General features: G+C 45.9%; 1 protein-coding gene across 4 annotated transcripts in view; it reads right to left on the bottom strand.

Annotated features, from left to right (window-relative positions):
• The window catches only part of STAT3 (signal transducer and activator of transcription 3), a 77,759-nt gene extending 67,520 nt beyond the window's left edge, over positions 1-10,239 (bottom strand). For 3 of the 4 annotated variants that reach the window (XM_077252127.1, XM_077252123.1, XM_077252125.1), the window contains exon 1: positions 9,974-10,111. The gene's annotated coding sequence lies outside the window, so the exon portion shown is untranslated. Of the gene's footprint in view, positions 1-9,973 lie in introns of all 4 variants that reach the window. The other variant, XM_077252126.1, reaches the window with a different exon arrangement.
• Between the last annotated feature and the right edge of the window lie 16,447 nt (positions 10,240-26,686).

The raw sequence follows: 26,686 nt of genomic DNA, 5'->3' as shown, positions 1-26,686 counted from the left end.
GGTTCCTGTGATTTTTATAAGTGCACGACTTTTCCTTCTCGTGTTGTAATTTCAATGATGAAGAGTGTATATAATACACAAGTACATACATCTTCTACCATATTTCATGACATTTGGGGAATTGTAAATGGTCAAGAGAGACAGGTGTAAGGAACTTACACATTTTTCCCAAATGTACAGAACAGCCCAAACTCCTATATTTACCCATAGCACAGCTAAAATCAGTGAACCCAACATAACTACATAGTCTATCAGGAGTCTGAAAATCTATTCCTCCACCATGCTTTATCCTATTGTTCTGTCTGAACATAAAGCTGTATGACAACTTCCCACCAGGTCAAAAGTTGTTTTGACCGCCATAAGGTTACAGAGATATGAGCATTTTAATTTAGTCAACCCAATAATTGGTCTTTACTTTGGGAACATGGCTCACAGAGATCTCCAGGGGTCTGTCTTTAGGCAGGTCTGAATATTATCATGTGAGTATTGACCATTGGTAAAGAACAAAGATTAGCATATTGGATGCCAATACCTTTGGAACTGTGTTGTGGATTAGAGAGAAAAAAAAAAATCTTAATTCTCAGAGTATCAGTGGAAATAAAAAAATAAATAGCAAAAATGGCTAATTTTGATTTGGCAATAAGTGCGCAGCAAGCACAATAGGAAGTCAATGAATGGAAAACTGCTGCGATATAGAATATAACAAGTCAAGGAGGAGTGAGATAAGATGATTATCTGGGCCACTACCAGTCATGCATGGAGAAAACAAATGAGACGAAGTTCCTCGTTATGAGCATTGTGTACTTCATTCAAGACAGATTTCTGGTCACGTAAAGGTCCTTCAAATTTCCTCTAGTTGGGGGGGGGGGGGGGGGAAGAAGCATGGAAACATGCATAAAGCCTCTGGGGTACCCACAAGGTCTAAAAACCACAATAAAAACACAATGTAGATCGAAGGCTGGTGATCTGGTGAATCCCCAGTGAGGTCATCACACAACACAGGCTCCCCCAACTAAAGAGCAAACATGATAGATGACTCCACACTGTAAGCCAAGCGGCCCGTGCTGACTAATAGTAGGGCATGTGGTACATGCTGAAACACGTACACAGGCCTGTTACATCACAAGGAACCACAAGAGCGTTCTCTAACTAAAGACGCAGACAGAAGTGACATTTCTTATCCAGAAACCACCACAATTTCCAAGTCTGGTGCAGTGACAATAAACCGAATGTGTAATAATGTAATAAATCTGACCAGAGCACGTCCATTGTACAGGAGACCAGCACTGGGCCAAAGGAACCTGTTCTTTAGGCCGAGGGATCGGAGACCATCCTTTTTATTTATTTAAACAAAGTAATTTATACAAAAAAAAAGGAATCAAAAATAGATACCGTACTCTGTCTAAAAAAGCTTTTTTGCATGAAACTTTGCAACATATCAGGAGCATGAAGACATTTCACAAGAGCACAGTCGCTTACTATAGGGTGCAGCCAAAACCAGAAGTGGGTAAAAAAATGCAGAAGTGGTGCATGTGTTTCTATTAGGCTGCGTGCCCACTATCAGGAATAACAGCTCACCTGCACTGCATCCAAAATGCTGCGCTCTACATTACAAGCAGTGGATCGTTTTTATAAATCCCGTGCCCACTGGGTTTTCATTTAACGAGCAGCAGCATGTTAGTTTGGCCAACAGTGTAGTTTCCCCCACAGCGAGTCATTAGATGCATTAAACCCGCAAAATTCACTAAGAACATGTGGATTTAAGTGCAGATAATGATAGTTTCAATGCCTACATAAACGATCTGAACAATGGGGCTGTATTCTTTATACACATCACCAGAAGGTTAAAAGGGCTGGCGTGTGTCCCTCTCATTGAAATCTAGTGGAGTTAGGGAGCCTAGTGAAGCATGCAGAACAACTGGAGTCGGCCATCAGTGACCCGCATAATCCTAATAGTTGAGAGGTCGGACGTACATGAATTTATAAGTAATTGTAATAAAATGGGAATTCCCTTCAGACTGTAGCACAAGAAACACAGCAGAGTCCACCGAATTGAAAGGATTTACATGAAAGCTAACACTGAAGAAACAAAATAACAAAAATTGAATTAAGCCATGTGTAGTACTTCGCAACCTGAGTGCGGTTTTATTATATTATATACTTATAAACATGGAAACTGTGTATGAGATCAACTAGAGTGTAGCAATATTTCACCGCTTCTGATATGGGCAGCTTTGATGACGGGGAATTCTGATGTTTCATCTCTTGTAGTATCTGTGATATTGAACCGTAACATAAATCGTAACACAAAACAACAATTCAAATTCAGCACAAGTGCTCAGCACAGGCTTGGTGTGGCAGAGTAGTTCAGGCATCTCCTCACCTATCTCTGCCCTCCTCTTTCCACACACCTAAGAAAGGAGGAGATAAACTGAGAACAAGTAGGTGAGAAGGTGCATTGAACAGTTTTGCCACACCAAGGGTGCATCAGACATCTGTGCTTGGTCTGTACAGTCATTCTGTGCTCACAGACTTCCTTTAAAGTGGGTCCGGAAAATCCTCATACCACACAGTGCATGCGCTGGGGGAATTCGTAAGTGTGCAGGCATACAGAGTGAATGCAGACTTAATTTGGATAGGATAACCCCTTTAATATTCTTAACAAGTTGATGATCTGTGTGTGAATATTAAATTCTTATGTTGTCCTTAGGCGCTCACCACTCATACAAACCAGAATATCTTTACTAGATTTTTGGGTGCCGCAATTGAAATAAATCGGTTCAATCAGCAAAAATCTGCATCTACACAAGCAACCATTGCCTTCTGCAGACCCTTTGCAGTACCAACTTGAAAACAGCTAAAATCCAAGGGCTATCCAAGGTTATATGCCCCTTATTTAGTTAAATAAGCATTAGATTTTTACATATTTAAAACCTTGCACAAGGCCACGCACAAAGACTATACAATGGGGAGGCCTTAAAGGGAACCTGTCACCCCCAAAATCGAAGGTGAGCTAAGCCCACCGGCATCAGGGGCTTATCTACAGCTTTCTGGAATGGCACTGTGGCCTCTCTGACCTTTCCGGCGCCTGCGCACTGCAGTACTTTGCTCTGCCCTCAACAGGACAAAGTACACCTGCGCCGCAGCGTGAAGACCAGAAGATAGGAGGTGCTGGACCGGAACACCCTTGGGTGAGTATAATCTAACCTTTTTTTCCCTCATCTTTCAGGATACATCGGGGGCTTATCTACAGCATTCCAGAATGCTGTAGATAAGCCCCTGATGCCGGTGGGCTTAGCTCACCTTCGATTTTGGGGGTGACAGGTTCCCTTTAAAATTCTGTACTAAAGAGATGCATGAAATCTATAAGCGGCTGAGTGTCACCACCACACCCTGTCAGAAACTGAAGTCACACTAAGGTACAATATGTCCATATTATTATATTCCAGGGCAAAGCAGGAAAAACTCTTCCTTTATATGTGATAGTAATGATAAGGAAGGAAATGTTGATGTCCAGGAAGTCACTGACTTCCCTGAGCAGCGCATGCTCTGAGTACATCCATTATTCATCACTAATGCCTTCCGTAACTCTAGGAGAAAAGCTACTCTAATATGATGTGTCACAGTGGGGTAAAGTAGCACATTTGTCTGATCGCCCCACATCTCCTCCCCATAGAGGTCAGTAACCTCCTGGGCACAAATGTCTGCGAATTCTCCAAGACTGCAGATAGAGATGACAACCCTCACTGCACACTAAACACATGTAGAGACATATCTGGCACAATGTTCGTTTGCATGCACCAGAAGACCACAGACACAATGGAAAACATCCAAGTGACAAAATGTATAACGCGAGGAGCACAACCCTGGGATCACAGAGGAGATGGAAGGAACAGGACACAGGAGCACCATGACCTGCTATTCCCAGCCTGTCTAGACCATTAGTGCAGATCAATACATGATGGCATGCTTCCACATATAGATTGTCTGCTATAATACAATTATGTCATATTACACCATGCCAGCACAATACATGCTCTCTGTCTATTGTATACCATTGTCCTCATTATTTCCACCCAATTTTTTTAATCACATCAACCATGGAATGATCTAGATGATTTAATGACACAAATCATTTAATATGGTACAAGATAAGTAAATTGGCAAATAAAGATAGAAATGGTGCATTGTGACTATTGAGAAGTGTATAATAGGTAATTAGCATCAGATCACTGGAGTCCGACACCCGGTACCCCACGATCTTCTGTCACCAGCTATTCAATAGGAGATGATCTGCAACAGCTGGGAGCGGCCACTGAACAGTATGATGGAGTGGTCATAAACTGCTCTGCTCGCTTATTACATCCGTCTGCTAGCAGAATTGGTAACAGCTGGCCGATGGGTGCCTGATCCTAACTGATCTGATGTTAATGATGTACTCTGGGATATTGGAAATCCAAGGTGCCGCTCTCCATTTTCAATGAAATGGTCGCAAATTGGTAATCCACCCCCCATTACTGTTTAAGAGTGACGCAAAAATAACCCAGAGAAAATATTCATCATTCTGGAGAAAAGTTCAGGATATAAATGAACTGGAAAACTTTTTAGGGTATGTGCACACGATCCAGAGTTTCTGTGGGTTGCACCCTGCGTACTTACGCAGCGCCCAACCCGCCATGGGCAGATGTTACAGCATAGTGTATGGAATCTCAAGAAAACCTATGCCCACTAGGCGTCCACAGATCACCCGTGGAGACTGACATGCGGCGTGTCTCTCCAGACAGCAAGAGAAATGTCACCAATCGAATGTATTGAACACAGTGAATCTGCATCGTTCAGTGTGTTTAATATAAGGCAGCGCTTTGGCAGTGAACATACGCCGTCTCCAAAGCACTGCTACTTCCCGATCGTTTGCACGCGGCCTTTCAGATTGGTATCACACATGTAATATTTATAGCAGGTTCTGATGCAGGTTTTCAACCAAACACAGGAGAGAATGCAAAAAGACGTCAGTGTTCCGTTTAAAGTTTTGTCCTCTTCATGATCATCTCCTGACTTTGGTTTAAAACAAAAGAAAAAAGCGATAATGATCAAACTACAGTACGTGACTGCTGCAAACAATAACTGTTTACAGGGTCCATGGTGATGTAATTCACACAAGACTGGTGAGCCCAATGACTGTCTGCAGTGGTCCCGCACTGTAGTCAAAACATCCCCACTACAGCCCTGCCCCTAAAAATAAAACAGTAGAATGATGGGAAAAAAAATCTGGAAAACCGCTGCAATGATGGGTCTGCTTCAGAAAACCTCTGCCCATGTGTTTTACAGAGGCATAAGGAAGTAACTGCAGGGTTTCTATATCAGAAAAGCTGTTAGGCTGTATTAACCAGTTCAGGATTTCTTTAGTACTTAAAAGGTTATGGTTTTCTTTCCAATATTATCAGCGCATATCCACAATTAGAGGATTAGAGAGGCTGTGGTGTGCCTTCACTGGTGCCACTCCATTAAGTCAGTGGTGGTGCCACAATATATACCGTAATAGAAAATATGACTGGTATACGTCTGTGGGGATTAGCCCCCAAAGCATCTCCTGCCAAGTCATTTTCCACATAGAAATACATTTGGATACATTATTCCTATAGATAGAAAGTGCAAGGCCACGTGCACATGATCAGTATTTTACTAACCATTTCATTCACCCCCCACATCTGATCACTGGCTCACTCTTGTTATCTGCACCTCAAAAACATTTCTAGAATTCGACCTTTTCTTACTTTCGACTCTGAAAAAACTCTTACTGTTTCTCTTATTCATTCTCGTCTGGACTATTGTAACTCTCTACTAATCGCCCTTCCTCTTACAAAATTCTCCCCTCTCCAAAATGCTGCAGCCAGGATCATATTCCTCACCAATCGTTACACCAATGCCTCTTCCTTGTGCCAGTCATTACACTGGTTACCCATCCACTCCAGTACAAACTTATTACCCTCATCCACAAAGCACTCCATGGCTCAGCACCACCCTACATCTCCTCCCTGGTCCCAGCCTACCACCCTACCTGTCCTCTCCGTTCTGCTAATGACCTGAGGTTAGCATCCTCAATAATCAGAACCTCCCACTCCCGTCTCCAACACTTTTCACGTGCTGCACCAATTCTTTGGAATTCACTACCCAGGTTAATACGATTAATCCCCACAGTTTTAAGCGTGCCCTAAAAACACATTTGTTCAGACTGGCCTACCACCTCAACGCATTAACCTAACTATCCCTGTGTGGCCCATTCAAAACACAAACCATAATCAGGTTCCTCGCATCATGTTCTGTTACCATCCACCTCTCATGTCTCCCCTTTTTCCTCATAGTTTGTAAGCTTGCGAGCAGGGCCCTCACTCCTCTTGGTATCTGTTTTGATCTGTGATTGTTATGCTGTAATGTCTATTGTCTGTACAAGTGCCCTCTATAATGGCACTGTGCTCTGAAAGCTTGCAAACATTATTTTCTGGTTAGCCAATAAAGGCATCACTCCTAGAATACTATTGTCATCATTGGGCAGAAAAGTATTCACATCGATTTTTCTGGCTAACATGGTACCACAATACAATTTGTTGTTGTACATTACATTAGTAGTTGTAAGCCAAAATCATCATGGGTGAAAGATACAGAAGTGGTGACGTGTTTCTATTATACTTTTCCTCTGATTGTTCCACTCCTGATTTTGACTGACAAATATTGATGTAAAATACTGACCAAATACTGACCATGTGAACAAGGCTTAATTACAACACTCAGATAGGAGTGGCAAGACTGCCCCAACAGTACTCTACAGTACGCTCACATCTGCATTCGCTGCAGAAAGCGCCATTACTTCATATTTGATGGGAATGGCACAGCGGCACACAACACTATTTTTTCCAGTAAAATAATTGACACTATTGCAAGTTAAAGAGAACCTGTCAGGTCTCCTCGTAACCCCAGAACCACCAGCAGTTGTGTCTGCATATATAAATACCCTGCCTCTAACAGTCCCTGTATTACATTACATGCATAAACATCTTTATAGAAAATTCTAAAGTCAGTTTAATGATATGTAAATGAGGCCTTTGACTAGTCGTTGAGGCGTTAGTGTCCCCAGACTAGACGGCCCACTTAGCATCTTATCACGCCCCTGAGTGTGAGAACACGACTTACAAGAGTCAGCGTGATCACTAGCGCTATACTTAGCTCGCGCATGAGCGCAGCTTCTCTCCCTCACTGCATTCATCCTCTGAAGCCGGGTGTACGGGTCCCGCTTTCAGAAAGGCGCACTGCGCATGATCAGAAGGCTTCTGCACTTTTACAGATGCAGAAACAAATCCTGGTTTTTCTGGGAGCACAGGGACCTGACAGGAATCTATCAGCCGACGTGCATTGTGAAAGTGATGCCCGATGTTGGCAGCGGAAGCAGTCTTACGACGCTTCCGCCACCCCATTGTAAGGTCCAGGGAGGAGGGGGCGGAGTTTCGGCCGCGCATGAGCGGTCGAAAGTGGCGGACTTGACGCAAAAAAAAAAGTTACATGTAACGGTTTTTGTGCCGATGGTCCGCCAAAACACAACGCTACCGTCGCACGACGGTTGCGACACGTCGCAATGCGTCGGTAATGTAAGTGTATGGGGAAAAAACGCATCCTGCAGACAACTTTGCAGGATGTGTTTTTTCTCCTAAACGACGCATTGCAAACAACGCTAGTGTGAAAGTAGCCTAATTTTGGCCCTATAAGCCCCTGATGGCGGTGGCCAAAGCTTATCTACAGCATTCTGGAATGCTGTAGATAAGCCCCCAATGTAACCTGAAATTTAAGGAAAAGAAGTTAGATTATACTCACCCAGGGGCGGTCCGGTGCGATCCGATGGGCGTCGTGATCCGGGTCCGGCACCTCCCATTATCATACGATGTTGTCATCCTCCTTGCTGCTGTCGCGGCTCCTGCGCAGGCGTACTAATTTGCCCTGTTGAGGGCAGCGTAAAGTACTGCAGTGCGCAGGGAAGAGTCAGAGAGGACGGCGCCTGGGAACTGCAGTACTTTGCGCTGCCCTCAACAGGTCAAATCAGTACGCCTGCGCAGGAGCCGCGACAGCAGCAAGGAGGATGACAACATCGTATGAAGATGGGAGGCGCCGGACCCGGACCTGTGGCGCCCATCGGACCGAACCGCACCGGGACCGCCCCTGGGGGAGTATAATCTAACTTGTTCTTCTCATCTTTCAGGTTACATCGGGGGCTTATCTACAGCATTCCAGAATGCTGTAGATAAGCCCCTGATGACGGTGGCCGAAGCTTATAGGGCCAAAATGAGGTGACAGATTCCCTTTAACGGTATCTGCCATATGCCAGACCAGGCACAAAGTCAGCTTGGTTTTCCCCCTCTAGCATACAAAAGTGAACATAATCATTGTACACTCATATGAAATGACAGTACCCTCATACATAGTAGACACACATGCACTGTGTACATACATAGGTTGTCTAAGGGGTAACATTCCTCCTTGCGGAGAGCATCAATTTGGTGTAGGAAGACTTGTAGGCCATGCAATGCTCTCCGGAGAAATTAAATAACTGAAAGTAGTAATCCTAATATAAATATTGACACTTTAAAAGAGCAAACCACATGACATACAAATATACAGTTGTGGCCAAAAGTTGAGACTAACGGAAATATTAATTTTCACAAAATTTGTGCATTCTGTGAATTTTTTTTTTTTAATTTAAATATGCTTGTGTGAACCTACCCTTTCTGTGTTTTTGTTTGCCCACCTGCTTTTGAGGATTGACCACAGGTTCTCAATAGAATAGAGATGTGGGGAGTTACATGGCTATGGACCTAAAATTTCAAAATGTAAGTGGCTTGGTCAAGAAAATAATCCAGACACTCATTCTCCCATATATCCCAGTGTCATGACAACAGTAACACATCCTGAGACCAATCCTGTGTGGGGGCTTTTCACCCATGGAGTGGGCTCACTCACAATTTTCCTCAGAACACTGCCATAGATAAAGACTCCAAAAGCAATTTCTACCAATGATCCAGGAGCAATTTGGTGATAAACAATGCTTTCTCCAACATGATGGATACCGAGTCACAAGGAAAAAGTCAAAATTAAGTGGTTCAGTGAATAAAATACTGACATTTTTGGTCAATGGACAGGAAACACCCCAGATGTCAATCCTATTGATAACCTGTGATCAATCCTCAAAATCAGGGGGGCAAACAAAAAATAAGGGTAAATAAACCCTGTAACTATAATGTAATGCTGATTACTGTACCTCAGTAACCATAGAAACATCTGACCACAAGAGCTTAAAAACCCCCGAACACTAAGCACCATGAAAAACAAAGTGCGTCAGTCTGAGAACTTTTGGTAAACATACACACAGTGTATAATATGTATGAAAAGTGTATGTATATTTGTGTGCAAATATATGAATGTTAAACACAATGTGCATATATTTTTGTGTGACAAATGTTCTATATACACACAATACATACATGTCACACGGAAGGAGTGTGTGTGTGTGTGTGTGTGTGTGTGTGTGTGTGTGTGTGTGTGTGTGTGTGTGTGTGTGTGTGTTATATATGTCGTTTTCATGTTCAATATAGACAAACGTATATACACAATACATGCCCAGATTTTATATATATATATATATATATATATATATATATATATATATATATATACATATACACACACACACACACACATCACTGACATATGGCACACTATACACACACAGCGCCCTCCTAGAGTTCCCGGCCGCAGCTGTTACCGCCTGTGCCCCCTCCCTCCTCCACGCCGGGGAGCCGCTTCTGCCCCTCACACTTCCCTCCATGTCACAAGTTCCACGCTTAAGTGTGGGGACCAGCACAGCCCCGGGGAGGCCGCTAGCAGCAGCCAGGCTCCCATACTAGGCGCAGCACACAGTGTGAACACTCACCTATCTCCGCCTCTCACAACTTCTTGCTCTTCTCCTCTCTGACGCAGCTCCTCCAGACTATGGCAGCGATGCCGGAAACTGCCTGACCCACCTCTCGCGGACCCGCCCACACACGCCAATCACTGCCTGAGCTTCGACCCTTTCCCGCCCAGCACACGGGCTTAGTCACTTTCCCACCAATCAGTGTCCAGCAATCCTCCAGGGGTCAGTCTGTGAGCGGAGATTACTCATCATCTCTCCTCCAATCATCTCTCTCCTCTGACCATCCGCCTCTATTGTTAATTATGCATAAGTATGCCTAAGCTCCACCAGAAACCCCGCCCTTCTAATTCATTATTCATAAACCAGTGACAATCACCGCCCACTTGTTGGTGTCTGGGACGTTCGCTGTGGTTCGGCTGTTACAGACATTTCTCACCCTCCCTCATCGCACTACGCCCTGCACAACGGGGAGACACATGAGCCGCCTGGGGCGGAGAGGACGGGCGCGGAACAGCCTGCTGGAAATCAGAAGGATTCCTGGCAGCGTGACGTCAGAGGCAGAGTACGTCATATATGTAAACGAGGATGACGTAGGCTGTTAGCAAAGCCGGATTCCAATGTCCTGGTTGTTTGTATGACGCCATACGTCTGCCCTATAGGACTAGTTATAAGTGTTACCAGACAGTCTGTGGGAGAGCTGAGAGCCAAGGGTTAATTAGTGAAACCTACATGTGACCAGGGTCAGGTCGTCATGGCGTTTGTGGGGTGACATTGTGCAGCAAGGGTGAGGAAACGGACGCAAGTCCCAATGACGGGGCGCAGAAAGTACGTTTTCCTGAAGCCGCGCCCCGCAGAGAGGCGACATTAGCGGGGCAGGTGACACGGGCTACGTTCACACAAGTGGTATTGGCTGCTTTTTTTCAGCTTTTTTTCAATCTGCTGCAATCAACTGTCCAAGCAAAGCCGATGCGACTTCATGAAAACTGCGCCCCGGGGTAAAGACGCTGCAGGACTGTGCGGATCCTCTCTCTAGGAGCTAATGTGCGGAGCCAGAAAAAATAATGTGAATAATACCCAGTTACGTACTAAAAAAAAGGGTTAAAATACGCTGATTCAGATCTGCAACGTGAACACATGGAAACCCACGGTAATCCCAGAAAACTGTTAGTGCGTGAGATGATGCAGACACCCGCAGAAAACACGCGGATAGAAGTGCCAGAGAAAAAGTGCAGCATTTATGCTACGTGTGAACACAGCCCGAGTTTAGTTAGTTGCGGGTGTTTTAAAGCGTTAAGTGCGTTTTTCTACATTCGTTTTTGTCTCATTTTTTCATGTCATGTTTTGACTGGAATCTGTCATGTAAAATAACGCTATAACTTGCAGATATGGGGTTAATCCGCAGGTTAATAGCCCTTTGAACCTGCCGGCACCCGAACTGAGAGCCCCACTGCCGGGACGAATAAAGTTCATTTCCTTCTCTGGGGACACGGTTACAGCAGCTCTCTGTGCGCCAAGCAATGACTGATATCGCACCACTGAAAGCTGTAGGCTTCCGGGAGGAATACATTTTATTTTCTCCTGGCAGCGGGCCTTTTAGTGCGACCATCAGCCGTTTCAGGATTCAGAATGCTTTTCACCTGCAGAATAACCCCATATCAGCAGGTTATGGCATTCTGAACCAGCACCTGAACTGAGAGCCCCGCTGCCAGAAGGAGTAAAGTTCATTTTCCCCTGGCAGCGGGGCTCTCAGTGCAGCCATCAGCAGCTTAAGAATGCCATTCACCTGTAGAACAACCCCATATCTGCAGGCTATACCATTTTTTTTTACATGACAGCTTCCCTTTAAATAAAGCTGCTTTGTTTTGCAAACTGCCTGTTTCTTTGGGTTGATAAAGTTTTATTGATAAATTCTTGTGCAGGTTACATTTTTGTGTTTCCGCTGCAGAAACATAATAATATTCAGGGGTTTTTATCAGTGGATTTTCCTCATCCCATTCAAGCCTATGGGGAAATTTGCAAATAAAATGCATATTTACCGCAAGAGAAAAAACACACAAAGTACTCATTGTGAGAACTTAAAGGGAACCTGTCCCCCCAAATATCGAAGATGAGCTGCGGCCACCGGCATCTGGGGCTTATCTAAAGCATTCTGTAATTCTGGGCGTCGCGGTCCGGGGCCTCCCATCTTCATACGATGACGTCCTCTTCTTGTCTTCACACTGCGGCTCCGGCTCCGGCGTACTTTGTCTGCCCTGTTGAGGGCAGAGCAAAGTACTGCAGTTTGCAGGTGCTGGGCCTCTCTGACCTTTCCCGGCGCCTGCGCACTGCAGTACTTTGCTCTGCCCTCAACCGGACAGACAAAGTACACCTGCGCCGGAGCCACAGTGTGAAGACAAGAAGAGGACGTCATCGTAAGAAGATGGGAGGCCCCGGACCAGACCATGACGCCCATCGGACGAACCATATCGGGACCGCCCCTGGGTGAGTATAATCTAACCTCTTTTTCTCATCTTTCAGGATACATCAAGGGCTTATCTACAGCATTTTGGAATGCTGTAGATAAGCCCCTAATGCCGGTGGCCGCAGCTCATCTTCGATTTTTGGGGTGACAGGTTCCCTTTAACCTAAAATGCCAATGAGAGACATAGGGGGTAAGCGTACTCCAGATGAGGCTTGCAAGCGTAACAGCTATAGAGCCTCAATCAGGGTCCACGCCCAGGGCCGCCATCAGGGCATTACAGCCGTGACTGGCGTATGGGGCCCGGTGGGCAGAGGGGGCCCTCTCATCTGCTCACCGGGCCCCTACCGGCAGCCGCAGGCTGAACCGGGCCCTTAGCGGCAGCCGGCGCTGCAACTGTTTAACGCTATTGATGTGCGTCAATAGTTAACAGCCGCCAGCCAATCTGAGGCTGGCAGCTGACGTCAGCCGCAGCGTGCATGTCGCCGGCGTCTGACGTCATTGTCAGTCGCCGGCAAGTGCACGCTTCAGCTGCGTGGAGAGAGCAGGAGCGCGGCAGGTAAGCAGAACTTGTTTGTTTTTTTGTTTCTTATTTTGAGCGGCGATCCGGGGGGCCCAGGGCAGAACGCTGGACAAACTGGGGCAGAATGCTGGACACACTGGGGCAGAACGGCTGGACACACTGGGGCAGAACGGCTGGACACACTGGGGCAGAACGGCTGGACACACTGGGGCATGACTGGAGACACTGGGGCATGACTGGAGACACTGGGGCATGACTGGAGACACTGGGGGCATGATTGGAGACGGGGCAGAATGGTGATACGGGCATGATTGGAGACACTGGAGGCAGGATTGGAGACGGATGGGGCAGGATGCATACGATGGAGACAGATGGGGCAGGATGGCGAGATCATATGGGGCAGGATGGATACTCATTAGGGCAGGATGGGAGAACATATGGCTGACGCCAGGAATGAGACACACGGGGGCTAGGATGGCGAATATTATTACCATAGGGGCTAATTAAGGGATATTATTACTGCAGTGATGTATTTATTTTATTTTTTGAGTACACTGTTTTAAATGGAGGGGCGGTCCTATTACTGTGTAGAGTGATACTATGTCACCTTCTTCATGTGGTGTAATGTAGAAGTTGGGAAAATTAAGTAATGTGTTCTGCAAGTGGTACTCGAGATAACTGTGTTATTTCCTGCAGAGACGAGTCCTGGCTGGATGAAGTGATGGCGGTCCGTGCGGGATGAAAGATGAAGGACTTCACCTAGAGACATCACTGGTGAGTCAGTGTGTTACCTATACACTGACACTATGCACTGTATACTATATACAGAGCTCCTGTGTATAATGTCACCGGTGATCACTGGATTACCTGTACACAGACACTGCATACTAAGTACAGATCTCCTGTGTATAATGGCACTGATGGTGATAGTATTGTGGGTTTTTTTTATTATTGATCAGTATTGTAGTATTCAGTCACTATGTGGTGGTAATATGTGGTCTGGTCATGATGTTGTGGTATTTGTTTCTTGTATTTGATATTATTCGATCACTGTGATGGTAATATGTCATCTGGTCATGGTGTGGCGGTATTTGTGCCTTGTAGATAGTATTATAGGTTACTGTGGTGATAATATGGTGTCTGGTCATGGTGCTGTGGTATTTGCTCCTTGTATGTGGTATTATAGGTCATTTTAAAAATTGAAAAATAAATAAAAATATACCTAAATTGTATTGCATATTTTAACAACTATTTAATAGGTTACAGTAGAGTAGGGCCCGGCCAAAAGTGTCTACCTTGTCATTTTGGTGGCTTAAAAAATCTTTTGGCCAAAACAAAAGCTGCCGGCTATATGTGTGATCTGGTGATGGGAACTGTCAATGTGTGATAGGTGAGAAGTGGAGATTTTCCAAGAGAGAGCGGTGGGACTGTGGACAGTTTGAGGGGTGGGGCGTGGAGGTGGGGCTGGGGTGGAGCCTGGGCGGAGTCTCAAGGGGACCCTGAAATTTCTAGTGGCAGCCCTGTCCACGCCCAAGGGTTACACACATAATTCTCACTGGATACACAACAGGAACTGTCTAAAAGGTGAACTAGATTCATGCTGCCCAAACTACGGACAGCATGAACGAGAGCCACAGCGCTCGATTGCAGCCAGGTATGTTTTCCTCTAAAACGCATCAGTGTTTCAGGGAAAACATAGTTTGAAGAGCTGCTTCTCCTCCCCATGCTCCTGGTGCCAGAATATACCAGACTGCATTCCAATGATTAACTGCTTTCCTGCTGGAAAATGCCAGTTTCCTATGCAGTTACTGCTCCTGTGTGTATTCACACATATGGCTCTTCTTCATCTGTGCTACCTGATCCTTTTATTTGCTGTCTCGGTTGTCCCAATTCACAAGTTGTCTGTCAAGACCAGCTCCACTGCACCAACACATTGCCCCATACTACAGAATACACCTCACCAAGTGCGCCCGTAGCAGAATGGCCAAGCCATTTGATCCAAAGTACAGTTGCATCAATACCATTGCCGCGGGATACAAAGAAGCTATCTGGAGTCTGGACGTTTTATGCAACATGTTGTAAATCAGCGGGAGATCGTTCAGGCTGTGCATGGTCTCTCAGCCTTTAGGGATGCACTGCTGTTAGGGTACTGTCACACATTGGCACTTTGATCGCTACGACGGTACGATCCGTGACGTTCCAGCGATATCCATATGATATCGCTGTGTCTGACACGCAGCAGCGATCAGGGATCCTGCTGAGAATCGTACGTCGTAGCAGATCGTTTGGAACTTTCTTTCGTCGCTGGATCTCCCGCTGTCATCGCTGGATCGTTGTGTGTGACAGCGATCCAGCGATGCGTTCGCTTGTAACCAGGGTAAACATCGGGTTACTAAGTGCAGGGCCGCGCTTAGTAACCCGATGTTTACCGTGGTTACCAGCGTAAAAGTAAAAAAAAACAAACAGTACATACTCACATTGCGGTGTCTGTCCCCCGGCGTTCTGCTTCTCTGCACTGTGAGCGCCGGCCGGCCGGAAAGCGAGCACAGCGGTGACGTCACCGCTGTGCTTTCCGGCTGGCGCAGACACAGTGCAGAGAAGCAGAACACCGGGGGACAGACACCGGAATGTGAGTATGTACTGTTTGGTTTTTTTTACGTTTACGCTGGTAACCACGGTAAACATCGGGTTACTAAGCGCGGCCCTGCGCTTAGTAACCCGATGTTTACCCTGGTTACCCGGGGACTTCGGCATCGTTGGTCGCTGGAGAGCTGACTGTGTGACAGCTCCCCAGCGACCACACAACCACTTACCAACGATCACGGCCAGGTCGTATCGCTGGTCGTGATCGTTGGTAAATCGTTTAGTGTGACAGTACCCTTAAACCTCTGACTCTTCAACCCCTGTTATAGCCACCCTCACATCCGGAACATTCTTTTTGAGGAACATCTCCATATCTGCCTATTCATGACCATTTTGATGGTGACTTTAAGGTCTGCTTGTCACATCTCCTCCAGAACCTGTTCCTGTGATGTTTTCCCCTGTCATCAGGTGCCGCCATATTCAACCTGCTGGTGGCGCTGATGATAGAAGAGGTGTCGGAACCAGAAGCTCTGTCCAGCCACTAAGGTTAGGGTATCTGGGACCTGCAGTGCTATCCAGTCTGGCAGTATGGATGTATGTGTTGTCCAGCTGATGTTATCAGCTGCTTGCTTCAGCCAATTGGAGAGCACCATACCCTACTAAAGCTTCCAGATTACTGCTGGAAGCTGCCAGATATAGCTTTGTGCTTCCCTGGCTAAGGTCTCTAGTTTCTTCTCCTGTTTAGTATTTTTGTTACCCTGTTTTTGACTTTGGCTTATTTATTGACATTTCTCTTGCCTGACGATTTTGTACCTTTGCTACCCTCATGGTTTAGGCTGAGCTACGGCTACTTTCACACTAGCGTCGTGCACTGCACGTCGCTATGCGTCGTTTTGTAGAAAAAACGCATCCTGCAAAAGTGCTTGCAGGATGCGTTTTTTCTCCATAGACTTGCATTAGCGACGCATTGCCACACGTCGCAACCGTCGTGCGACGGTTGCGTCGTTTTGCGTCGGTCCGTCACCACCAAAAAACGTTGCATGTATCGTTTTTTGGTGCGTCGAGACCGTCTTTTCCGACCGCGCATGTGCGGCCGGAACTCCACCCCCGCCTCCCCACACATCACAATGGGGCAGCGGATGCGTTGAAAAACAGCATCCGCTGCCCCCGTTGTGCGGCACTTTCACTGCTTGCGTCGGTATGTCGCAACGACGCAATTCGTCGTGCGTCGTGCAACGCTAGTGTGAAAGTAGCCTGACTATCCTCCTTGCCAGCATGTGCCACTGAGCAGCAGCTGACTGTGTGGCCCTTGCCCAGGGACCCCTCTGTAAGTACAGATCCCTGTAGGGTTAAAGGGTGAAGGCCAGGGCAACCCCAGGGCTCTGGGAAACGGAGTAGCTTGCGCCAAGACTGTTATTGGTAGTCATCTTAGAGGTGGCAGACAACCACTAACAAAGCCTCAATACAATTATAACCTTGTATTATGCCCCTGCCCTATGACATGTTTATAATGTGTATGTTTATATATGTGCCACATTCTTCATTATGTTTGAGGGGGTTTCTATATATTTACCGAAGTACACCAATGTCTTATATTCTCTCGTTCTCTCATTTTTTATTACCTGCTTTTTCATCCTTCACTTGGCTTATACATGATTCTCACACACGTGATTTCTATTCATCTACTTTATTTATATACTCACCTATTTATATATATATATATATATATATATATATATATATATATACACACACACACACTGCTCAAAAAATAAAGGGAACACTTAAACAACAGAATATAACTCCAAGTAAATCAAACTTCTGTGAAATTGTCGGGGTCGTAACGACAATAAATCCTCCTTCACCAGTCATTCCACATTAAACTATAAGCATGTGGTACCGGGTAAGAATGAGTCAGACAGGTAGCTGGTTCAATCTCAGTGCATGCTCGTGCATCCACACACATGTGTGTAACAGTCACAGCAACTGAACTTTATTTTAGAATACACAATACTATATTGAGTGTTAGGGGAAGGCGTGCATTAGGCGGAGTTTAAGCAGCATACATCTAGTGCTCAGTCTCTCTCTCTGATTCGTCAGAACGTCTCCCGGTGGTTACTTCTTTCTTCACATTCCAGAGTTATCTTTTCAGGAGAAATGAAACTTAACCCTTCACATTCTAAACTGAAGTGAAGAATGAACACTGGCAGCCATCTTTAGATACAATTACATTTGCATTAGCTAGGGAAAACTTATTGTTTCACAGTATAAGATATAAAAGTACAAAAAGTATATAAGAAAGTATATTTTCACCTTGACAATCCCCCCTAAACACTAAGTTTTTCCCTTAAAGAAAGATCCTTTGAGACTGTCCATGTGATGGGAAAAGGGGAGGTGGATTTCTTCATCCAGACACCTCAGAAACTCTCCCCTAGCGAGAGGCCTCCAGGCAGCTGAACCCTTCACTAACCTCACATGGAGTTCTCCCACTGTCCCTAAACTAAATCTCTTATCATCTGAGAATGGGGGGTTTTGTCTATTCTCTTGAGAGGAATATACTTCGGGATCTCCCCTGGATCAGTACCATCGTACTCTGGTGGATCTATTTCTTGATTGAGGAAGGTGCCAGTCGGAGTTGCTTTGGCAATAACCTTTTTTTTATACACGGGAATAACACAACAGAGAATTATCGATCCAATTACAAGGAGGGCAATCAGTACCAGACAAGCTTATTGAAGGAATCCCTTGATCCCACCTAACCAACTGGAGAAGAAAGATGTGTCTGCCCCAGCATACATGACACGTCGTCTTATTGTCCTAATTTGTTCAACTTCTTTAGAAACCTTCAGGTCTTTCGGATCTACATTTCGCCATTCAGGTCTGGCTGTCTATATTTCGTCTCGTAAGTCTTTGGTCATACCGTCAATGAATGTATTCACCAATACTCTAACATCAAGTGGGTTTATGGGACTGTACTCCATGTCTTCCCATTTCAGCTGTAACCGTCCAAAGTATAGCTCTACACTCTCTCCTTTGTCACATCTGTAGAAAATCTTAATTTGCATCCTAGCACGTCACCTGTTTTTGTGCTCACTAACTACCTAGGCCTGCCTAGGTGCACTTATAAGTCCATCATATGATCATTATTTGTCTGTAGAATGAGAAAGGTTGGTTCTCAGGGTCAGCCAAATATTTTTGCGTAGCTAGCTAGTCAGAGGGCCTCCAGGGATAATACTCCTGTATCTGTCTTACCCTACCTGATGTGGTTGGTTCTCTGGTGGTGGGGAGTGACATGACATGCTGGTCTACAGCTCCTTCCCAAAAGGATTACTGTCAGCCTACTCCTAAAAGTTAATGTCCCCACTATCCACCAACCACAATCCTGTGTCAGCTTCTTATGTCACTACATGTGATCTTGTCTGGACAGGATTCAGTGTAATTCTCTTAGGTCGGGTTGCAGCACGGGTCATACAAGCGTTAGGGCCCAAACCCTCAACTATATCCTGAAAGGCATCTCGGCTAAAATTGACAAATCTTTGTTCTCTGTAATATATATAATTGATCCATTCAACATTTTTATTAATCTGCACCTGTGGGATTATAGAAGCAATGCCGGCATAAATCTGGTTCTGGGCTTTAAACTGGTCAGGCACCCCCCTTGGCACTCCAATGGCATCAATATATATCAGTGGATCTTCTTCATAACTCATGTGGAGCTGATCAAGGCTTCTCCTCTTTCTAGTAGGTTCATCAGGTACCTCTGGATCCCAAGGTAAAATCTTGAACTGCATAGCTAGTTTAACAAGGGTGCATTGGCCTATCCAGGCATTAGGCAACCTAGGACGGAGCTTACCATCTCCACATAACCAATAAATGTCGTACATATATTGTGTATGTTTGATTAGCAAATCAGTATCTAGAGGACTGTTCTCTTTGCAGTAACCTGTCTCGGAGATTTCTACTGGTATACCTGTGGTGTCGTGGGAATTATAGCAGGTGTAATTGTCAGCTAATACGGTTACTTCTCCTGGGACCTTTAGTCTGGGTTCCTTATGAATTAGTGGGACGTAATCTGGGCAATCAGTGGGCTTCAAACCTTTCAACAGATTCATGACACAGGCAGTGGTGTTGTCATCAGGGAAAAGCAATGCATGTGTGTAGAGATGTGTATTCGCAGCAGCACAAGCAATACATCCTACAGAGATATTCTGGACTCTTACATTGTATCTCACCCATTCTAACCATAGGTTTTTCCTTGGGGCTGTTTGTGTTTCTACGGAGAAAACCTCTTGCCAACTGAGACCTGGAATGGGTATTACTTCATTAACTACATTTCGCAAACACTCACCTGGGCCTGCTTTAGCTGTACTGGTAACAGGGGTCATGGTTGGTCTGAAGCTAATATCCTGGAGCTGTATGTGGCCTAAATTCCCATGGTATCCAGCACTAAATACATAATTATAATGCCTTCCCAATACGAACGTCTGCAGATCCGCAGATTGGGGGTTTTCAAGATTCAGGAAAAGGGGGTGACAGCTTCTACCCCATTTACAGCCTCTAGGTGGTTGCGGAAAGGCTGTTAGATGCATTCTCCCACGGAGACTCCTACCCGTCCCATCCTTGGGGAACATGGCTTCGCTAGGTTTATATCCCCAATCGTCTCCCGTATTCCAGGCAGCATCTGACCAATAATAACGGTTATTGTTGTCATTTCTGGTAACACACATATAAAACTGGATGATTCCCTCTACCACCCGTTCAGTCTCAGGGCATTTGACTACATCACAGAAATCAAATCGCCAGATATTCACCGGGGCTGTCAGGTTTACCCAGAGAATAGTGGGACCTTAGTATTTTCATTTACATTAGGGGCCGAAAAGGTAGGGGCGAGGATGGCCCCCATTTCCAGGATCAAAAACAACAGCAACATTTCCCTTCAGTCACTACTGTGACTAAACACTGGTTCGGTCTCTTTTACAATATGAGGCGTGGATCCAGGTGCTCTTTCCTTCAAGTTTTACTGCAGTGGGGGTGACCAGGATCACCGTGTGGGGTCCTTCAAATCTTGGCTGGAGACAATCTCTGCGCACAAACTTTCACATACACCAGGTCTCCTGGCACAAAGGGATGGTGTCCAGGAACCTTGTCTGAGTCTGGAAGAGAACTGAAGACAGTTAAATGCACTTTGGCAAGGTGTCCATGTAAGGCCTGCACATAGCTAGTCAAGTCCTGGTACTTGGGTTGCAACTGTTGTGGAAAGAAACATTCAAGACTGGGGCTCCTGCCAAACAGAATCTCATACAGTGACAGTCCTGTCTTCCTGTTTGGGGTATATCTTACTGAAAACAAAGCCAGAGGAAGGCATTCTGTCCATGGTTTACCAGTCTCTGTCATTGCCTTCTGGATTTTAAGCTTAAGAGTTCCATTTAGTCTCTCCACTTTTCCACTGCTCTGTGGATGGAGTATGTAATGCTTGACTTACCCCCAGTGCTGCCATTACCTCTGACATGATCTCTCCAGTAAAATAGGAACTCCGATCGCTTTCAATGACTTCAGGAACTCCATACCTGCATATGATCTCAGCCATCAGTTTCTTCGTCGTTGTCTTAGCCATAGCTTTGGCAACTGGGTAGGCTTCTGGCCAACCTGAAAATAAATCAATGCAGACCAACACATACTCATACGTCCCTACCCTGGGCAACTGAATATAATCATTCTGCAGTCTCTGGAATTGGTTAAAGGGCCGGGGAGTGTGCTTGGATGGGGTTTTCACTGTCCTACTCTGATTATGTGTGGCACATATCATGCAGCTCTGTACCTGCCTTTCTGCGCAGGTGGAAAACCCCAGGGGCAATCCATTGTTTCTGTAGGGTGTTACACATGGCCGTCTTCGAGTGGTGCACATTCCCGTGCAGAACCTGTGCCATCATTGGGTACAGTACCTGTGGTAGGCAGACCTTTTCACCCCTCCCCCATAGTCCAGTGACGGTATCAGAGCAAGCCCCTATCTTTTGCCACCTATTTTTCTCCTCCTTACTTGCCTGTTCTTGTAACCGGGCTAAGATGTCTTTCAACACAAGTGGAGATGGTGGGGTGTCTAGGTGATGTACTCTAGAGGCTACAGGAGTGCTTGCTGCTTTCTTGGCAGCCTGGTCTGCCAGTGCGTTACCCTTTGTCCGTCCATCAGTGCCTTTGGTATGTGCCTTTACCTTTATGATGCCTGCTTGGGTGGAAAACTGTAGTGCATTCATAAGTTGCTGGACTGCCTCAGCATGTTTAATGGGGTGGCCATTTGCTGTCAGGAAGGCCCTGGCTCTCCAGATAGGCCCATAATCGTGTGCAATGCCAAAAGCATACCTGGAATCAGTGTAGATATTTACAGTCTTACCTTCTGCTAGTTTGCACGCTTCTGTGAGCGCGTTGAGCTCTGCTTCTTGTGCAGACATATGAGCTGGCATTGACTCTGCCTTGATTACCTCATGTTCTGAGACCACAGCATATCTGGTACAGTAGCATCCTCGGTCATCTTGGTGACGGGATCCATCTACAAAAAGCTCAAAATCAGCATTAGAATAGGCACACTAGAGACCAGCCGTTTCCTGAGACATTAATTCTAGACAATCATGTGGTTTGGAAACCTGATCCTGTTCCTCTGGATCCATTCTAGAAAGAAAAAGTGTCCTTGCTCATGTCACCTACTCCTTATGTCACCTACTCCTCCCCCCTTTGGATCCATAGGAACTAGAAGAGTAGCGGGGTTCAGGACAGTGCACCTTTTCAAAGTCACATTAGTAGGCATAAGAATAGCAGACTGAAATCGCAGCTGCCTGGCCATGGACATGTGGCTAGGTTGTACTTGGTTAAGGATACTATGTACATCATGTGGGGTATGGACCATCAGTGGGTAATCCAAAACAATATCTGAAGATTTGTGTAGCAACAGCTGGACAGACAACACAGCCCAAACACATAAGGGACTTCCTCTTGCCACCGTATCCAGGCGGCCACTGTAATAAACAACAGGTCTCTGTTTGTCTCCATAAAACTGAATCAGCACACCTGTAGCATGTCCTGCATAGGTGAGCTCTGTCTGCAGGGCAGTCTGCAATACTGTACGGCAGTGCTCGGGTGTCTTGTAATCATATACGGGGCCTGCAGTGTGTAACACTATATCACAGGGCAAATTCCCTCTTTGGGCGGACATAGCGTCTCCTGGATACAAGGGGCCATAAGCGGCAAGGTAGGCCTGACACTCTTGGGCTATGACTAAGCCCCCCTTTTTAACTATCTGTTGGGCCAAACCACCTCTATGTGACAGGGTAGAGTTAGCTGGGTTCACTATAGCTCCTATCTAGTGGGTAATTATGTCCCCATACCCTACTGAGAAAAGAACCTGGGATTCCTGAGGTGTGATGTAGTAGCGTGAATGACAGGGGAACCAAACTTCAGATTCCTGGAAAGTCTGGCCTTGTAAGTGTGAAGGTTTCACGGGAAGAGGAGATGTAGGGGCCTTTCCGGGCTGGGGGGTCTGCCATTTACACTGATTAAAGCAAGCTCTTGGTCTGAAAATTGACATAACGAAGCTGGGGAGGGAGTGAGATTCCCATACAGGGTTAAAGGCGTATTGGAGTGTGAAGTGGGGGGAGGGCAGAGGCTGAACTCTGTTACATAGACTCTGATAAAGAAACATACAGTAGCTGTGTCCTTGCAGCTGGTGGGGGCTGGTGAGCGAGCTGCTGATTTAACCCCTTTCCTTTCCTGCTGGGCTAAATTCTTTTGAAAACTCTTTACTATTTTCAATGCATCATCCGGAGTGGAAATCTCAATATCAGGTCTACTACAAAAAGGTATGAATGGGCTTCTTGTTACAGTGAAAATCCCAGATCTTCAAACACTACCATAAGACGCCCATAGAACTTCTCGGCAATCCAGTATATATTGCTGCCTTGACTGTAAGGGGCACAGGGTTTACAGTCGGGAGTGGAGGCTTAATTTCCTGAGAAAAGACCATATCATCTAACAGGGAGCCCCCCCCCCCGTTTATCTTCAATTTACTATATATCAACCACTCAACTTGATACAGGTAATTACCAATCTTTCAATTACTTACAAGTTTTCCTCTAAGACTAGGCACAGGTCTATTTCACTTTCAATTTCATACAGTACTTATTGCTTTAAACATAAATCTCTCAGCGTGTACTAAACCAAGGACAGAGAAAACTTAGAATGCAATACATGGCCCCCCTTCCCTCTAGTCCACAGCACTGAGGGAAAAAATTTCAAGCAGGTCGCGCAGGGATTCACTCACCCCCTCCCATCTAGTAACACGGAGATAAGAAAAATCACTGCATTCCACAGCGCACAAGGGAGAATACAAAAGCCCAGCTCTTTGCCCCCCTTTCTCTAAGTTCGTAGCACAGATGAGGAAAGAGGAGAAATCTCAGTGGTCCGCTCCCTCCTCCCCTACACTACACAGCACTGATACAAGGCTCCGTATCTTCTACAAAGTCACAAATTGCAGCAGTTTTCAGACTTAATTTCTACAAAACTTTCCTATGATCCTCCGTGGTCTGGGCGGAGCCCCAAGGACGGCCCGTACACGCACACGCGGCAGGTCTCCACCCAGGTTGGATTCTGCACAACACAAACAGGACACACCTACGCTTCTGGAAAGCTCATCCCGCCCCCATTACAGGGCGGTGGCTGGGACTGCATTTTCATCATCAGTGGCACGGCGGCCATTTTACAATCTGTAAAATCACAGTTCAAAGGCATTTTATAACCAAACACGGGTTCTACATTGTCTGATCCTCCCTCTCCATCAACCTATTCTCATCCTTTGTTCTTTAAGCTTCGCGCAACTCGCAGATGAGCTTCTTAACTGCCTCTTGCCCTCCCGTGACTCTACTATTGTCCTGACTTCCACGGCATCCTCATCTAACTTGTGGGGCACAGACTTCTTCTGCTTTAAGATACGCAGCATGACTCACAGAATACTGTGGTTTCCTGCAGTAAACCACTGGCAGCAATGTCAACACTGATATTCTATATATATATAGTACGGAGCCTCACGTTCGACGTACTAGGAAAAGAGCCTCACGCTCAATGTTTCCTGTCTGTCCCTAACCTGAACAACAGTGATTACAGACTATCCTGCCACGATATTCTAAACTGTTGGGAGGCAGCCTCCTAATGAGACCCCTCCACAAAAATATAGGTGGTCCCCTCACGGAACGTCTTAAGTTACCTATCTGGACAGGTGGTCCCCTCTCGGAACGCCTTAGTTACCTGTCAGCACAATATCACAGAGGCTGCGTCTCCTATCCCTTTCTCTAAGCTGCCCCACAATCTACAACCTGCTCAATTTTTCAGTCCACTTCACTACTAGACAATAGTCACGGGTAGGGTGGTTGAAAGGAGTACAATGACCGGTGGAGGAGGTGTGGTGTACATGAGGACGTGCCGGATGCGACGTCTCTCAGTTGCTGGTTCAGAGCGTGGCACAGGATCGCGTTCGATCTCACCACTCGACCGGTCACTCCCCAGACCCAAGGAGACCACAGACAAACCAATAACGGCTGAGACACTAGCAAGTGTGACACATACAGTGTATATGATCGCCACTTACCGTGTTCGGAGGGTGATCAGTCCTCGAGGTCAGCCACTACGGGTATCATCCGCAGACATCCAGGCATGGGTCCAGGGGGTCTCGGATCGCTGGCCACGCCCCACGTTGGTCGCGCCAAATTGTCGGGGTCGTAACGACAATAAATCCTCATTCACCAGTCATTCCACATTAAACTATAAGCATGTGGTACCGGGTAAGAATGAGTCAGACAGGTAGCTGGTTCAATCTCAGTGCATGCTCGTGCATCCACACACATGTGTGTAACGGTCACAGCAACTGAACTTTATTTTAGAATACACAATACTATATTGAGTGTTAGGGGAAGGCGTGCATTAGGCGGAGTTTAAGCAGCATACATCTAGTGCTCAGTCTCTCTCTCTGATTCGTCAGAACGTCTCCCGGTGGTTACTTCTTTCTTCACATTCCAAAGTTATCTTTTCAGGAGAAATGAAACTTAACCCTTCACATTCTAAACTGAAGTGAAGAATGAACACTGGCAGCCATCTTTAGATACAATTACATTTGCATTAGCTAGGGAAAACTTATTGTTTCACAGTATAAGATATAAAAGTACAAAAAGTATATAAGAAAGTATATTTTCACCTTGACAAAATCAAACTGTCCACTTAGGAAGCAACACTGTTTGACAATCAATTTCACATGCTGTTGTGCAAATGGAATAGACAACAGATGGAAATTATTGGCAATTATCAAGACACACTCAATAAAGGGGTGGTTCTACAGGTGGGGCCCAGAGACCACATCTCAATACCAATGCTTTCTGGCTGATGTTTTGGTCACTTTTGAATTTTTGTTGTGCTTTCACACTCGTGGTAGCATGAGATGGATTCTACAACCCACACAAGTGGCTCAGGTACAGCAGCTCATCCAAGATGGCACATCAATGCGAGCTGTGGCAAGAAGGTTTGCTGTGTCTGTCAGCATAGTGTCCAGAGGCTGGAGGCGCTACCAGAAGACAGGCTGGTACACCAGAAGACGTGGAGGTGTCTGTCGAAGGGCAACAACCCAGCAGCAGGACCGCTACCTCAGCCTTTGTGCAAGGAGGAACAGGAGGAGCACTGCCAGAGCCCTGCAAAATGACCTCCAGCAGGCCACAAATGTGCATGTGTCTGCACAAACAGTTAGAAACCGACTCTATGAGGATGGTCTGAGTGCCCGACGTCCACAGATGGGGGTTGTGCTCACAGCCCAACACTGTGCAGGACGCTTGGCATTTGCCACAGAACACCAGGATTGGCAAATTCGCCACTGGCGCCCTGTAGTTTTCACAGATGAAAGCAGGTTCACACTGAGCACATGTGACCGACGTGACAGAGTCATGACCGCGTATGCCGAGTACGGTCTTTTTCTTCATGTATAACCTAAACCAAAAACCTGCCCCACCGTCCCAAACCCCACCTTAAATAAAAACATAACTAATTATATTCCTTTGGATATTTTGGCCACAGCGGCCAACTTTTATTAACAAAAAATAACATAAACTTTAATACAACAATACATATCAATTCGAGGGGAGGG

This window comes from Ranitomeya variabilis, chromosome 4, assembly GCF_051348905.1.
Source record: "Ranitomeya variabilis isolate aRanVar5 chromosome 4, aRanVar5.hap1, whole genome shotgun sequence".
Taxonomy (NCBI): domain Eukaryota; kingdom Metazoa; phylum Chordata; class Amphibia; order Anura; family Dendrobatidae; genus Ranitomeya; species Ranitomeya variabilis.
The sequence above is the reverse complement of the archived record's forward strand: the minus strand, read 5'-3'. Positions and strand labels throughout refer to the sequence as shown.